Below are 18,157 nucleotides of genomic sequence, written 5' to 3'. Positions count from 1 at the left end.
TTTGTTAATTTTAATTAATTATTGTAAAACCCTCTTTGGGCCTTAACACACCAAATACTTTTCCAAGGAAAAGAATTAGTAGTGGCACCTTGGATAGCCTCATATTAATAGTAAACATCAAAAGCATCACTCCCTTCCAATCTTCATCTCATTTGTCACACCCCTAGTATAAAAGATATAGGAAAGAATTCACAGGCTCCATTCCCAATCATGAAAACCATTGGGAATCTCACACTCCCAACTCCAACCCTCCCTATCCAACAGGCTATCCAAGAGTGAAATAATTAATGCATTTTTTGTCAACTGAGCATGCGAACTTAGGGTAAAAATCCTTTAGAGGACAATTCCCATGAATTTATCATGAATTTTTCAAAATGTGCTCCTCCGTTATGAAATATAGAAGCTATTTTATCATGAAAAAACAATATTCTCAACAACTTTGTTGATGTCCTTTGAAAGCTTATGGCCTTTGGTACAATTGTTACATAACTAACTCCACACCTTGCAACTTCAACCGATCAAGGAACTTGCTATCTTGTCCTCATTCTCAACATCAATAATACTTGAGCAAATTGATTTTCATTCCTTAGCCATTTGATTAAGAGATATTACAAAATAATCTTTACGCTATTCATACCATATATTTTCTTCCAGTAGATGATTAAATATTATGCCCACTTCATGAATATGATTTACATAATTTCCTTCAAGTAAAAGTAAAAATTTAAACATCTCTTTTGATTCTCTTCCTCCAACCTCTCAGCAAACAAAATAAATCCCATATCAGTGCACTGACACAACACAACTGATATAACATTTACACCAAATTGTCAAACCCCAGAAACTTAAAAGGCAAATTACACATAAATTACCAACAAAACAACCAAAATAAATAAACCCAGAAAAAATTCAAGAAACCAGATCAAAACTCAAAGAGCAGGACCAAATTAGCAAAGCAGAACCACAAAAAAGCCATTAAAAAAATAAAAAACAAAACCATACTCCTATATACTTTTTCAGCAAGTTCTTTAAGTAATTTGAAGAATGACAATACAACAAGAAGAAAAGAACTTATAAGTAAACAAAACGAACAGAGTACACGAAGCTGAGGGGAGGAGGTCATGAACTTAAAATAAAATAAAACAAAAACAATACAAGGGTGTATGTGGTATTACCTCAGAACTTGGAGAAATCTGAGGGGATCTCGCTGGAGAGACGGTTTGCACGGAGACTCAGAAACGGAGTTGACTCAGCCGGCCGAGTGTGTTGGGTGGAATCGGACCACTAACCCAACCCCTGGTAAACGAACAGAGGACTGATCAGCTACGATTCGCACTCGACTCCGACCCAGTTGCAGGCTGAGTCAGTCGACTTCCATTGTACGCGGTTCGCGTGTGGGGTCTAGTTAAGAAAAGCAAGGAGAGCTTGCTTGTCCTGAGTCGGCTCAGAGTGCACTCGCCCACTCAGTAGCAAAAGCAGCGAAGACGGTGAGGGAGAGAAGGCGATGAGTGAGCGAGAGAGAGAGAGACGCTGAGGTGAGGTGAGGTGTGCGACTGAGAGAGAGTGAGTGAGAGAAGACGAGAGAGGGTCAGTGAGAGTGGAGAGTGGAGAGTGACTGTGAGAGAGGCGTTTAATTTGAAAATGCCTATTAAAACTCGACTTTCAGAGAGTCGAGTTCCATGTAGACCGACAGATCAGAGCCAGGTGGCGTTACTTACCACGTGGACGACCACGTCAACGCCAGGTGGCGTCTACGTGGACCTCGAGTTTTAGAAAATCGAGTTTTATGTGCATGTCATGTGGCATCACGCCACGTCAAACCACGAAAACCGAGCCTCAAAAAGTCGAGGTCTAAGCGCAAAATTCGAGTCTCAGAGACTCGAGGTGTTACTAAGTGATATTGTTTCCAAACCGAGCCAACTAACTATATAGTTAGTTAATTATGGGTAATTACCCATTTCGTCCTTCTATCTGATAGGGTGAGTTTCGCACCTACATCAAAACCCCATTTAACATCTTCACCTCTCTCTCTCTCTCTCTCTCTCTAACAGACTCCCCCTTCTGAGAGAGAGAGAGACCAAAAAAAATTAAAAATTAAAAACCCATATCCTATGTAATTTTCTTGATATCCAAACAGAAAAAAAAAAAAAGAAGAAAAAAAGAAGAAGAAGAAATGTCATTATCGAAGGTGGTGGCTGGTGGTCCCTACTTGCCGCCGGTATCCGGTAAGAAACTTGCTCGCAGTAGGAGGGGAGTTCTGGTACTCAAAGCCTTTTCTTCTTCTTCTTCTTCGTCGTTGGCAGTGGTGGAAGGAGACTCCTCCTCCTCCGTGTGTTTATTGGAACGTTGCTTGGTAGCGCCACCGGCTGTTTCTTCTTCTTCTTCTTCTTCTTCTTCTTCTTCTTCTTCTTCTATGCTGAGTCCGGTAATGAAGGGGCAGTACGGTGCGTTTGGTGCGGTTACCTTGGAGAAAGGCAAGCTCGATATGTCCTAGAAGCAATCCCAGTCTAGCCCCGAGGTACTTCTTTCTATCTTTCTTTCTAACATCTATTAGTGTTTGGTTGCTCAGAGTTTTTCAGAATTATTTGAGACATTGTACTACACATTTAGTCTATGTTTCAGAATTATTTGGAGATAAAAAGAAAATTTTATGTCAGAGTTAATTGTAGGACCTTTTTTGCACAAACTTAGAATTATTAAGAACTAAAATGAATCATCATGTCCAAGCTAGGATAGGCTAAGATTTGAGGACTAAATGTTTACTCCAAGAACAGAATTCTTGAGATTCATTGCTCTAACTTTGTCACCAAAATATATAATTTAAGATTCTGCTTAAGTTTCCTGTTTGAATTTCTATAAGGCTTTTCTTAGTTGGAGGAACCCGTATTGGCTTGCCATCGTCTTTTGCTTTTGTGGGTTTATTACTTGTGCCAAATCATATTTGTTTACCATTTCTTCAATGGACGTATTGAATCTGGCGCCGACATTCTTAATGTGGATAATGTGGAAGTAACAGAGTAGTCGTATGTTCGAGGATTTTTGGGGGGTCTCTTAATCAGATGAAATCCCTGTTGATTCGTACCTTGTTTGTTTGCTCTCAGGCATGGGGTTTTACACATTTTACCTCTATTTTTGAGTTCCAAAACGCTTTTAGATCTTCTGTATGACCTTCTTGTAATTTTTTTAAAGATACTTTGTGTTCATCATCGCAAACATAAAGTATGTTTCATCTTCAATAAAACTTTTATTACTTATCCAAAAAAAAAAAAAAAAAAGATTCTTGACCAATTTTCCTATCAAAAAGTTTCTTGACCAATTCAAATGCATTGTAGTAGATTTGTAACATTTATATTATTATATATGTAATCAGTGATGCATGACATATAGTATGTCATTTTAAGTTTTGAATTTTGTTGTTTCAATAAATATCAACTTCGGTGAGAATGTCTTAGATTCCATCCCAAAATAAAAGAGCATGAATTGATTTAGGATGCCTCTCTCTCAGATATAATACTTCAATTTGTAGTTATCCTTTTAGTTCATAAATGGTTTCATTAGATTTTTACTTTAAAAGAATGTCATTATTAGATCCTTTTTTGTTTTATAAGTAAGACGATTTTTTTTTTTTGCAAAGAGACTACACCATGTGCAATGGACACAGAGGAGTCTAAAGAATACAAAAGAACAAAATTATGTACCAAGATACAATGGCTATATGAATTTTGGAAGGGAAATGGTATGAGTAAATCCCCATGCTCGAGACCAATCAAATAAAGAACCACTATACAAAGCTAACAATTGAGTTCCTGTTGTTTTTGGATCCTTAAATATATGACGATTTTGTTCCCTTCAAGTTGTCCACATCAAACATAGTGGAACTAAATTCCAAATGTTCGATGATTGCTTAACAACCCAATTATGTATGATGTGGACAATTTGAACTAAATTCCTTTGTTCTCCAATTATGTACATTTCATTTGTTGTATTCTTGTAGGGTAATTTGTAAAAAATGAACTTTTGGGTTGGCTATGGATCTTTGGATCCCCACAGATCAACCGAGGTTGGTCCATTCAATCCTATTTAACCAGCATCATACCAAAGACAAAGCCCTTTGGACAAACCCCTAGTTAGTAAATCACTAATACACGACCCCAGCCGCCACGGATACTTCCTAACACCTTCTTAATCAACATGTCTTTTATTATTAGTAATAATATTAGTTTAGGTGTTCTTATACCTCTTTTGTTTTGTTGACTTGAATCAAATGACTCTTTCTTACTAGTGCATTAATTGTTCTCCTTAAACAAATTTATTTGTTTCGTAACCTATCTTTCCTTATATTTATATTTATCCATCTTAATGTTCTTATTTTAGTTTGACTCTTTTTATGAATATGTTGCGTCTCAATAGCCTAACATTTAATACCATAGAGCATAGTTGACCTTGTATCAGCGTTATTACATTTTTTTCTTTAACTTAATAGGTTTTATAACTCTTATATAGCCTTCTGATATAAAGTGGACTTCTGGTTGTGTTTGAAACTGGTGAAATCGGTAGTTTTGATACCATCTAAATTATGCAAATATTATTTTTAGGGGGAACCAACATATTTATAGGTTTGGACTTGGGTGCTGATCTAGGTCTAAGTACTCAGATTCGAGGTTCTGCATTCCTTTAACCAATTAACTGAATTTTACTGCTTTGATTTGGTTTAAACATGTTGTGATGAAAATTGTTCATGGTCTTGGGCAACATGACTGATACTTCTGGAATTGCAGACTGCAATCGGGGGCAGGTGGTGGAGATATTGGAAAGAAAATAAATCATGGTGGTGGTGATGGTGGTGATGATGATGGCAATGACGACGATTACTTTGATGACTTTGATGATGGTGATGAAGGGGATGAGGGAGGCCTATTTAGGAGACGTAAATTTCTTGAGGAGGTTAAAATTCTTTTATATGTTCTTGAGTAGATTAAATGTTTTGTCTGAGTGCTGTTAATTAGTATTTTCTAATGCAGTAATAATTTTGTGGTTTTTATCAGCTTTTTGATCGTAAATTCGTAGACGGGGTGTTAAACGAGTGGCAGAAGACAATGATGGATTTGCCTGCCGGATTCCGACAAGCTTATGAAATGGTATGGTATTTCTCTAACTACATGCTTTTGGCAAAGAATTATCACTCCATATACCAACACAAATTTTGCCTCCAGGGTCTGGTTAGCTCTGCTCAAATGGTAAAATTCCTAGCAATCAATGCCCGGCCAACTACTACTAGATTTATCTCCTGAGCACTTCCTGAAGGAATGTCGAGGGCATTTATTGGCAGGTGAATATGCTTCCTTTAATTCCATATCATCGGCTGTCAAAGTTGCAGAGTTCCCATATAATCCTATGCTACATTCTAGAAAGCACCGACGCGGCTCCGGAGGAGCCGCACCCGTGTCGGACTCGGCGACGCGGGAGGGACGCCGCAGACCGCGCATCCGTGCTGCGTCGGGCCGCGTCCTGCCACGTGGAGCGCCGGACTCGCGTCGACTCGGCTTCGACGAGCGCCGATTCGCGCCGAACCAGACCGATTCGCGCCAAATCAGATCGTCTTCTTCCTCTTTTTTTTTCGCGAGCCCAGCAAGAACAAAAAAAAAAAAAGAAAAAAAATGTATGAACTGGGAAGGGGAGTGACGGAAGAAACGAAGCAGAGGAGAAGAAAACAAATGTAGAAAGGAAGAAACGAAGCTGAGGAGAAGAACGAAGAAGACAAAGAGATGTTTTTTAAAAGGTGTGGACGTGTGGTGTAGATTAGGCTTTGGAAAATGGAAGCCTTGGGAAATAAAATAAAAAATAAAAAAAAGGTAAAATTGATATTCTGAGGAGACCAAACTTAATGTGTTGTTGACTTGTTGGCACCGAGCGGCAGGTGAATGAAGAGAATAAAGATAAAAATATTAATTTTGTGGGTTTTATTTAATTTATGTATATTATATTTGAGTTATTATTTATTATTGCTCTTAAATTTAGTATATGTATATATAATGTGAAAAAGTATACTTAGTAATATATTAAAAATATAAATAAAAATAATTTTAATAATTTTTTAATCGCCGAGTCCCGCCGCACCCGCACCCACCTTTTTCAAAAATTGCCGAGTCCCGCACCCGCACCCGCACCCGAGTCTCAAAACGCACCCGTGCTTCCTAGGCTACATTTACATATTAATCTCTCTCCCTCTCTCTATCTCTGCTTTTGGTCTTAGCTGTTCGTATCTACAACGTTTTTGGGATTCTTTTGCTTTTGGCACTTGAAACAATTTATTGTGATATAATCCCTCACTATGTTCATTTCCAATAAAATAAGGATCCTAATTATATTCTTAAGGTTTCACTTTTTCTTCCTTAGATGCTGATACAGTAGAAATAGCTCAAGGAATTCAGTTTCTGGCATCAGGCTTATCTTTTTTCAAGAATGACAAAGCTTTACATGTGCATTCACCATGATATTTGAATATTAAAAAACTAAGCTTACCTGCTTGCGTTTATCATAATTTCTGAATATAAAGAAACAAAGCTTCACACATGTGCATTTGCCATGAAATGTGAATATAAAAAACTGTTTCATGACATTGAAACTTATTGTGTGATACAAGCTTGCAATTAGCCTACAACTTAAACTGATTCCCTTGAAATTTGGGCTTCTTTTAATAGATTCCTGTTCCTGTTCTATGATATGGCATCTTGTTATTGTCGCTCCATCTCTCTCTCTCTCCCAACCCCTCACCCCTTTCAAAAAAAAAAAAAAAAAAAAAAAAAAAAAGAAAGAAAGAAAGAAAAGAAAAATCAAGAATGAAAAGAGAAAAGTGAGGAGAATGCAGGGTCCTTGCAGGATATCACCTTGTCCTTGCAGGATATCACCTTATTCTCAAAAAAAAAGTTTACGTTTAAACCAGTTTGGTGGAAAATTCCTCCAACCCACTACGTGGCAATTGATAAAACCGTCCATGTTATCTATTAGTCACACGATCTATGTACTGAGTAATGTGAATTGTTTAAGTAATACAAGTGGATGGTTTCTTTTCTTTGAAGCCATGCAGCTGCTGTGTCAAAATCATTCTAATCTTTTGTTTCATAGTGCTTGCTAAGATTTAATGAAATATCATGCATGATATCATATTGTCATGCACTATATAATATAAGTCGTGTCCTACACATTGAGATTGCATTAAGCGTATATATACACACACACACACTGCATTATAAGTATTATTAAAATTATTAATCTAAGTATACTCTCTCTCATGCTGCACAAACAGTACATAAAACAGAAGAGTCCTTACCATGATATAAGCACATTAAAATTACTAAGCTAATTATATTCTAGGTGAAACTCTACTGCTAAACTTCTGGAAGTTTATAGTTCTATTTCAATTGAAAATCTATTACTAAAAGTTTGAAGAAATTTAAAAGAAATATCATTGGAAATTTCAAAATATTATAATCATCGCCAATGACCCATTAGTTCCGCTGGTACCTATTGGTGTCCCCAAATGGTGATGTCCAGGGTTCGTATTGAGAAACTACAGAGAGATTTTCTAAGGAGTGGTATTGATGCTGAAACTAAAGTCCACCTAGTGAAGTGCTCCCAGATTTGTGAACCAGTGTAGAGGTGGGGGTTAGGTATTAGATGTTTGAGAAGAGTTAACCAAGCTTTGTTAGGCAAATGGTTGTGGAGATATGAGACTGAGAGAGATGCTCTTCGGAGAAGAGTCATAGAGGCGAAATATGGGAGTGAATGGCAGGGATGGTGTACAAAAGCTGTCTCTGGTCCATACGGTTTTAGTCTTTGGAAATGCATCAAGAGAGACTAGTTGACTTTCTCTAGTTTTCTCTTTTTTGATAGGTAACAAAAAAAATAATTATTAAAAAAAAACTAGCCAACCCAAGTACATTGGGGATGTACTATGGGGGAAAAAATCAAGAACCAAAATGGATTGTTGCTCCTCATTGTTTGATGTGGTGTATTTGGAAGAAAATAAATAGTAGGTGTTTTGAAGACAGTGAGCGTTCTATGCCTAATCTCAAGATTTTATTTTTTAGAACCTTATTGGACTGTTTCTCAGTGTGGAGAAACCAACATTTTTCTTCAATTTTTGATTTACTTGATTTATGTAATTTTTGTATTTGATATGTACACCCTTGTATACTCCTAGTGTACTTGGGTGTCTCTTTTTTGATATCAATAAATCTTTATTACTTATCAAAAAAAAAAAAAAAAAAAAATTCAAGAACCAAAATTACAATGATCAAGTAAAGCAGGAAGGGAAAAACAAGAAAAATGTGATAAAGCCACACTCCAAACAAAGAGAGTATGCAAGAAAAAAGACTTAATCTTTAACAAGGACCGCTCACATCCCCCAAAGCATCTAGCATTCCTTTCACTCCAAATACACAACATCAAGCAATGCAGCACAAGTCTCCAAAAAACAATATTGCGATGTCGCCTGAAATGACCTTGCCAAAACTCAAACAACTCAACTACCTTAAGAGGCATAACCCAATGGAGTCCAAACAAACAAAACACCAAAGACCATAGCTCATAAGCTATTGGGCAATGAAGCAGAAGATGATCCACCAACTCCCCCCCACCTCTTACACATATAACACTAATCAAGAACAATAATACTCCTTCTGTGGAGGTTATCAGTTGTAAGAATCTTAACTAAAGAGGCTGACCATGAAAAGAAAGCCACCCTTGGAGGGACCTTTGATTGCCACACCAACCTCCAAGGGAAGGAGAGAGTAGGACGGTAGAAAGAAAGATAGAAACTTCTAACCTCAAAACCACCCCTACTTTTTGCTGGCTTCCAACAAACCTTATCAAGGCCAACCCCCCGCACTTTCAATGAGTAAACAATGGCCATGTGGGTGATGGTACTAGAGTGAAGTTTTGGCATGATGTGTGGTGTGGAGATTATCCTCTTAAGGAGGCTTTTCCGGAATTTTACTATATTAGTCGGTCTAGGGGGGCTTCACTGGTATGTACAGTTCTCATCAATTGGGAATTAGAATCATTGGCTTTGTTTATGGACTTGATCTATTCCACGTCTGTGCAGGGTGATGATTGTGATAAATCTATTGGAAGCCGGCTAAGAGTAAAGGTTTTGAGGTTCGTGGATATTATCATTCTTCATCCCCTTCTAATGTCATGCTAGCATATGAGTCGTGGACAATGGTGTTTAGCTTGTTTGGAATCTGGAGGTGTTATCTTCATGGCAGGGCAGGTTCAGCCAACATTGCAATATAGCTTTGTGGAGGTTTGTGCCACATTGCATAATGTGGTATATTTGGAGAGAACGGAATGTTAGAAGTTTTGAGGGATGTGCACGTTCTATTCTCGAGATTAAGTCTTTTTCTTTCGTACTTTACTCGAGTAGAGTTTAGCTTTTTACAAACATTTTCATGTTTTTCTATTTCTGATTTGTTGGATCATTATAATTTGGGATCTTGATTGTATTGTACCCATAGTACATTTCCAATGTATTTGGGTCTGTTTTGTTTTCAATACAATTTTTGTTACTTATCAAAAAAAGAAATCCTCCATCCTCCAACTTAAAGTAGCAAAATATTTAAATCATCTACCAAAATCAGTAGTTTTGGACAAAAATCTTAAACAATAGACTTCCATCATATAACTTGGATAATTTTCTTTTAGTTTTATTAATTTTCTTCCTTGTTTTTTTTTTTTTCTCTTCTATGTTTCTTTCTTTTTTGTAAATTTTGTTTTGCTTTGTGCTTTTCATTTATAAAGTAACCTTTTGAATATACATCTTTCTTACTTATCAAAAAACACTTTTCTTTATATATGAATTTTTAAGAAATCCATGCACCAGACAGGCATATTGCTAGTTCATATTATGGTTTTCAATTGGTTGGTTGTTTAAGAATCAGAGTTCACTATTGTAAATGTTCATTTGTAGTATACATACCTGGATATGACTGTTTTGTGCTATCAGAGGTACATAATCATAGGCAATGAAGTATTAGAAATGGATTTAATGTTCTGGTTAAACTTCTTACCCAAATTTTAAGCACAATTATATTACAGATAATATCTTTATGTCAACCTCTCAATAATGCTGTGAACAAATTAGTGGTTGATTCTTTTCTATGTGCATTGACTGATTGAATATCAGTAAGCAGTTGAGTCTATCCTCGGATTCTTGTGTAATCAACTAAAATTATTCTGTTGCACAGGATGATTGCAGATCCTGCCTTCTTATATAAGCTTCTTTTGGAGCAGGCTGCTACAATTGGCTGCTCAGTTTGGTGGGAGTTGAAGAACTGTAAGGATAGGTATGTGCTTTATTTATGACAAACTTTATCTGTTATGCTCATTAAATATAATTAACTGATTAGATTCTCTTTACTATGGTTGTAGGATAAAGCAAGAATGGGATTTGGCACTTATTAATGTCCTTACCATAGCAGCCTGCAATGCTGTTGTTGTTTGGTCTCTTGCTCCTTGTCGTTCATATGGTAACACATTCCAATTCAACTTGCAAAATACATTACAGAAGCTCCCAAACAATATATTTGAAAAGAGTTACCCACTTCGGGAATTTGACTTGCAGAAGAGAATCCATTCATTCTTCTACAAGGCTGCAGAGTTGTGTATGGTTGGGTTAAGTGCTGGAGCAGTACAGGGCGCAGTATCAAACTTCTTGGCCAGTAAAAAGGAGGGAAGGTAAATATGTCTTTTGTTAATCTATTTTCTTTTCACCTTATAAGTAAGAAAGTAAATAACTCTGCCTGTGATGGGGCGAAGTATTCAGACTAAATTATTTTGGGTGACCATTAATTGTTGGGCAGGTTATCTGTGACAATTCCAACTGTGAGTAGCAATGCACTTGGTTATGGTGCATTCCTCGGTCTCTATGCAAACCTCAGATATCAGTTGTTAAGTGGATTTGATAGAGCAATGATCAGCCACTTTGATGTTATTGGAGTGGCATTGTTTTTCAGCACAGCTTTGAGGTCTGTTTCTTCTCTACCAAGTCATTCATGTAAACCTGACAATCGTGCCGGTTCACACTTACTGACTTATGTAGTTTTTGCATTTTCCCATGCCAAAGGAAGGGATGTTTTCAAACCTCTCTCTCATTCTAATTTATTAAATTGATATGATATTGTTGGGGATTTTCTTCATTGTTGATATACTCAATATTTTCACTTAATTGTATAGTCTTCCAACTGTAGTGGCTTCTCTTTCATTATTTTAGCTTTTGCTAATAGCTTATTCATTTCTAGGAAAGAGCTTCTTATTCTATTTTATTCTATTCTTTTATTTATTTATTTAGAACAAAATATGTGCTATTCCGTTAGGTTTATATACTTGTCAGTCTGTCAATATATATTTTATGTTTGCCTCATATGCTCTGAGAATTCCATCTGGTGGCATTAGCATTCTCAGTCTCCTTGCTTCTATGTCAAAGGACCCATTTACATTTGATGCCAGATTATTCATTAATGTGTCTTCCTTGATAAATTTCTTCTGTATTTGATAGATTTGCAATCTTTGTCAGAACTTGTTAATATGCATCCACATATTGATTATATTGAAATCTTTAACCTAGATTATTAAAGCTTTTTTGTTTGATCAGTATTGGTATCCAAACTTTATGTACCTAAAATAATTGTCCCTGCCTTTGGATACTTTCATCAGAGCTTGAGCAGTTTAACTTTGTTAGTAATCATTGTATGCAGGATTTTGAATGTTCAACTAGGAGAGATCAAGGCTGGCATGGTTAGGCGCAGAGGCAGATCCACTGGTTCAATCAGATAGTCTCTTGAAGGTTTACAGCAGACCTTCTGAGGATGTTAATAGGCCATCTTCAAAATGGTTTATATCAAAGAATGCCATTGTTTCTGGGCTTGGGCTCCTTGGCATCAAACAGGGGACTGTTGACTCTGTTGCTGATGGGGAACCAGCGGCTCCCTAGGCACGGAGAAAGAGGATTGTCCAGAAGAAGGTGACTACAAGTTGAGCATAGTTCTGTTGATCTAATCACTATCACTGTCCAATTTTGCCATATGACGAAGATATTGAGAGCTTGCTCACCAAAATTTAGAGAAAGAGCGGGTGGGAAGTATCCATAATGATTCATGGCTGCTTCTGCAGTGAGGCAGCTGAGAGAAAATTTAATGACTAGTACAAGAATAATATTTTTGGGGAGGATTTCTTTTTTTTTTTTTCTTTTTTTTTCCCTTTAAAGTACTTCCACTTAATCTAAATTGACATGTATAACAATGCTGTATTCAGAATTGATTGTTCTTGAAATTTTTTTATAGATTGAAGGTTTAGTTACGATATTACACCTTTTTTTTAATGGGAATATTACATTGTTTTTAAAAATAACTTTAAACATTTCTTTTGGGCTCTCAAACTGTCAAGATTTCGCAAAACCTGTTTCTCATGTCCCAAACAATTCAATGATTTTGAATTATTGCCATCATTCTCCTTAGTTATGAGTGTTAAATCTATTATCAAATTATCCAACTGCAAATGTTTGTAATGAACTTCTGTAATTCATCCCAATTGAGTCAGCATTCAATTCAAGTAAGCCTTGTTTACCAGGGTGGTCTCTTATCCTTGAAAAAGGATACAAGAAACCACGCTCTCTCCTGGCTAGTAATATGTATCGGTGGGATTGCAATTTAATCCGTTACATCTTAGCTGGTGGATCACTTTTTTTATCTTTTGCAGGTGGATGGATATCATTTTATGTGTCGTCTATCCCCAGTACGAGGGTCAAAACTTGTAGCACATTGTAGGCTTGCGAGTGCAATCGAAAAACAAGGTTTATGGCAACAACAAAAAAAAATTTCTTGCTACATATGGCAATGAAACACCTTTTGCCGGCTAATGTTTATCGTCATTTTTGTCGTATAATATATATATATAAGCACCAAGTCGCATAATATATATATAAGCACCAAAACAATTTTGTCACGTTATATTTTCCTCACCTAAAGTTGTATTTAGTTTGAAAAAATCTACTCGAAGGAGGCAATTATAAGCACCAAAACAATTTTGTCACGTTATATTTTCCTCACCTAAAGTTGTATTTAGTTTGAAAAAGTCTACTCGAAGGAGGCAATTGATTGTCTTTGCCTAAAACGAAGTGCCATTAAAGACCATTACCTCTCATATTTGTATTTATTGTGTAAAGTTGTGATTTATAGCTATGTTTTTTGCTGGCTTTATTCCATGACAAAAAGTGTTGTAATTGCTTTAATTTTGTTCCTTTTATTTTGTAGAACTTTATTGTATTGAGTATAGTATTAAGTTGGTGAAGAATCAAGCATGTATTGGATGAACAAGTGGATTTCGCGAGTGTCTCGTAAGAAGCTAACCAGCGAGAGAGCCACATGAAAAGCGCATGCTGGAAGCTGAAGAGTCATGTCAGGCTGTCAGTTTCGTGAGTGTTTCATGAGAAGGGTAACCTGCGAGATACCCACAAAACTCTCTGTCTGGAGGATTTTAAAGTGTGACTTTTTTACCCTTCACCCATAATATATATACCCCATTACCCACAAAAGTATGAGAGGTCATTCAGAGAGAAAAACCCTAGATAGGTTTTCTACAACACACACCCATCTTTTAAAAAGAGAGCTATTCATCCTTAGTGAGAAATTATTGTAGTCTCTTCTCCTTCCCTCTCTCATTGTCATACCTTGAGAGGAGATTTGTACCCAAACACAGCCCACACCTTTTCAGAGTGTAGAGAGTGTTTTGAAACTTGGAAAGCTTAGGGGATTTGCCAAAAAGAAGCCGGTAAGGCTTGGCAAATGCAATCGGGCGTATTGCGGGATCCGGAAAATTAAAGAAGACATGATTTCGAGAAATCCGTTGGTAAAAGAAGCTTAGAGGGTTCAAGTACATTGGGTAGACTAAGCTTGGAGAGTCTTTTGTTATTCATATACTCCAACTTTATTCTCTAGCAAATCAATTTCGACTTGGAGAGTCATGGAGAGGTTTTTCGCCAAATTCTTCAGTTTCCTCTTCGATAACACATCTTAGTGTTATCTTGTATTTGCATCTCTCTTCCTTACTCTTATACTTTACTTTTATTGTTCTCTATTTATGTGTATGCACTAGAGTAGTATTGGTTCATTGCGCACATTTACTTTTGTTTTGCACTTTGATTAATTAAGAGTAAAAGCAATCTAGCCGTAATTTTAAAATTGGGGTCTAAACAAGCTCTTGTGTTTTCACACAAATCCGAGCTTTCATATTGTAACTTACCTATTATTGTTTGTCTTTAATGCAACGCAACACGAACCTTCCCTCTAGCTACATTATTGGAAAAGGTGCCCTAAGATCATGTCCCTTTAACCAACCTTGGATGATGGCATAATGTTAGGACTCTTTCCTAACAATAAAGGGAAATGTTTACTGATAGGAAATATTTTCACCATCCCAAAATTTGGCTAACACCTCGAGTCTTCAGGTACAAAGGTATCGTCAAACAATAAGCAATCATTAGGTCCCATGAGCATCGTCAAACCTCATTCGTACCTTCAAGTGTCCCTAGGACTCATTAGGCACCCCATAGATCGTCAAGCCCCCTAGGTGCTCACCAACATCTGTGACAATAGTAATATTTACTCGTTTAATACAAAAAATGGCAGACGAAACAATGCACAACTGACAACCCTTCATACTTATCTCCACACCATTTACATGTTCTCTACTCTAGTATCTCCATATTGAAAGAACTTTCACACCATGCCCAAAGATCCTTCTACACATTCGTATCCTCCAAACATGGAAAGTTAGGCCCAAGGATCTTAGAGTATTAACTTCATACTCTTCTTATAAGGAAAGAGCCTACATTCACAGGATCTTGGTCAGCTCTATACCACTTTATAAGCATCATCCCCTCCTTTCCAAGATACGTAGAATTTCCTAACTCTCATACGTTTGGAGTTATTGGAGATTATTCAATCCACACGTTGATCTTTGGTCTAATTAGTATCTTGTTTCCCTTTGCAAGTCCTCAAATTGACAACCCCTTAGAGGTTCGAACTATATTCTAGCTAGAGTGCTTGTGGTTCTCTTTCCAACTTACTTTCTTACTTACACTTTCATAATTTTTTTTTATAAAACTTATACTTTCATAATTATAATAATAAAAAATAAATAAAAGAATGCAACTTTGTTTTGGTTAAGTGATTAAACTTTTAGTAAAACTAGTTAAATTCCTGCACGATAAGCGGTGCAACTTATTATTAGTTTTTTCCAATATTTCAATAAATTTGCCAAGAATATTGTAGGTTAATTGGTTGACACCTCAATTTCCAGTAGAGATATTCATGATTTATATCCCTAAACTATTGATGTATAAAAAAAAAATTAAAATAAATTTCCTTGTAAAAATTTGTAATCTTTAGTTATTTTATAGACAAAATAGAAATTGCACTATATGTGTGTGTGTGTGTTCACAAATTGAAAATTGCATGATATAGTGATTAATATAGATAAACATGTTTCATGCCTACTAAAAAAATGCACATATCCTTCTCAATCATTATCATTATTCTTTTCGTTATTTATTTTTATTTCTAATTTTGTGACAATATTAAATATATAGATATATTGGCTTTTACAAATTCATCTTAGCATTTTTAACTTTACATATTTATTTTACGTTAATTTTGAATGTTATAACTAAATAATAAATCAATAGAAAAATTAAAAATATTGTCTATACATATTCTCTTAGGCGAAATTAATTTTAAATAGTTGGTAACACATTCAAATACATACCCAACATTGTATTTTGATATAAATTCACAATCTCACTTCCAAAATAACTAAGTATTATGTCAAAAAAAAAAAAATCAAACAAAAAGCTGAGAGAGAAGAGAGAGAGAGAGAGAGAAGACTTGTGATGGAAAACTTAAAAAATCATACACACTACTAAATCGTTAACTCAAAATAGTATTATATAAAAAATACAATGATTCATCAACCTAAAGTAAAGTTACAAAAAGAATAATATATATATATATAGAGAGAGAGAGAGAGAGAGAGAGAGAGAGAGAGAGAGAGAGAGAGAGAGAGTAATCACCTTTCTTCAGGAGAGAAATAGAAAATAAAATGAGAAAAAGAAGTATCAAAATAAAAAATATAGTCATAAGTCAAGTACCAAATTATCCAAGTCATGATATATAATAGAATAACATTATATTCTTGTAAACTATATTTATATGCAATAGAATAACATTTAACAATTATAGAAAAGAAAAAAAAAGATGATAACTTAAAAACACAAAATAAAATTGCAACCCAAAGTAAAATTCTAAAGAACACATAAATACATCAATCTAAAGTAGAGATACACAAAATAAAAAATTCACACAAAAATAAAACATGAGAGAGAGAGAGAGAGAGAGTAATAATCTTTTTCATGTGAGAAAATGTGTTTAGAATGGGAGAGAGAATGTCATATTTATAGTAAAAGAATGAGAATAAGAAGAGTCAAAATAAAAGGAAGAGGAAGAGATAGATGAAGAGTGATGATATTAGATTGAGAATAGCGGAGTGATAAAAAGGTAAAAGGGAAGTTATGGTTGGAAGTAGTAGAGAGAAATGAGAAATAGATAGATGAGGTGGCTGCTGATGTGGCTCAACAGAAGTGTAGCAATTATAAATGCTACGTTTCAGCTTTTATATATATATATATATATATATTTCTGGTAACCTAACCTTTAAAGAAACATAAATTTGTATTTTAAAAAGACCTTTAAATATAATTCAAAAATTTTAGAAAATTTTTATTAGGAACAAAAAAATCCTTTATCATGCATGGAAGTGTAGTGCATGAACAGGAAGCTCTATTTCTATCTATTTTATATTGGTTGGTGAGCCAGTGAGTGGAAATTTCGAGCAAGACCAGGTCCAGTCATTAGGATAATCAGAGCTTGGTTGGTTTTGTAATATTCATAATTAGACAGATGAAACCTACACCAGAAAGATTATAGGCTAGTTAGGTCAATCTTGGTGGCCTCATTTTGTATCTTTCTTCCTTTACATAAGGTTTCTTTGGCCATCGGCATTGGTGAGCACTAATAAATTATAAAGCAGTTGAGCTTAGGGTTCTTCATTTTGTATTTTTATATATAACTTAAGCTTTATACATTTGGAATTGAGTTGGTGAATATCTTACACAGCCAGAGCACCAGTTGAGAAACAAACACTGTTGAGCTTTGACTTCTTGAACTTTCACAAAACCAAGGATACCTTTTAAGTCCTGTTAACGTGTATAATATTGTGGGCTTTACGCCCAGTTAGATTACTTGTATAGCACACATTATTTTGTACTACACTCTTCTTGTACTGCACACATATTTACTTGTATTGCACACATATTTACTTGTACTGCACACATATGCCTCCTATATAAAGGCAAACCCATATATATTTTTTGACTATGAAATACAATACTACAGATTTCAGTATTTCTAACATGGTATTAGAGCCACTGCTCTAATCCTTTGGTGTGCCACTCTTAAGCAGTCTTGTCTTCTTAGGTGTCATCCATTGTAGTCGTTGTTCTGAGCAGCACCACTGCTCTCTTAGTTCTACCCGGTAAGTCTCAAACTTGGCTTTTTTATTCTGCCTGTTGCAATCATATGACACCTCACTCGTCCTTATTCTCCAAACTTGACCCTGCACCACATCCTCTTAGTATTCATATAGCTGATGGTTCCACCATGCATGGGAATAGTCTAGGCTTTGTTTTGACCTCTAACCTCTTTGTTCCTAGGGTCTTCCATGTACCTGACCTATCCTATAATTTGTGCTCTATGGGACAATTAGCTGAACTAGGATATCGCCTTATTTTTTACTATTCTGGGTAGGGCTGTAACCGGTTCAGTTCGGTCGGTTTTTTTTAATCCGGCCAACCGAAACCGAAATTTTCGATTTTTGAAAGTCTCCACCGAAACCAGCCGAAATAGCTGAAAAACCGTCGGTTTCGGTTTATTTCGGTTTCGGTCGGTTTTTCGGTCGGTTTCGGTTTTTGGGCCTGGTGTTTGGGCTAATTGAGCCTTTGATTTTTTTTCCAAAACTTTTCTGTTTGGGCTTTTTTTTTTTTTTT

General features: G+C 35.7%; 1 pseudogene; it reads left to right on the top strand.

Moving 5' to 3' along the window:
- Positions 1–2,035: 2,035 nt before the first annotated feature.
- LOC112008736 (protein RETICULATA-RELATED 1, chloroplastic-like) lies at positions 2,036–12,371 on the top strand (annotated as a pseudogene).
- The last annotated feature ends 5,786 nt before the right edge of the window (positions 12,372–18,157 follow it).

Source organism: Quercus suber, unplaced genomic scaffold (assembly GCF_002906115.3).
Source record: "Quercus suber isolate HL8 unplaced genomic scaffold, Cork oak 2.0 scaffold_297, whole genome shotgun sequence".
Lineage (NCBI taxonomy): Eukaryota > Viridiplantae > Streptophyta > Magnoliopsida > Fagales > Fagaceae > Quercus > Quercus suber.
This window is presented reverse-complemented; position numbering and strand designations above follow the sequence as displayed.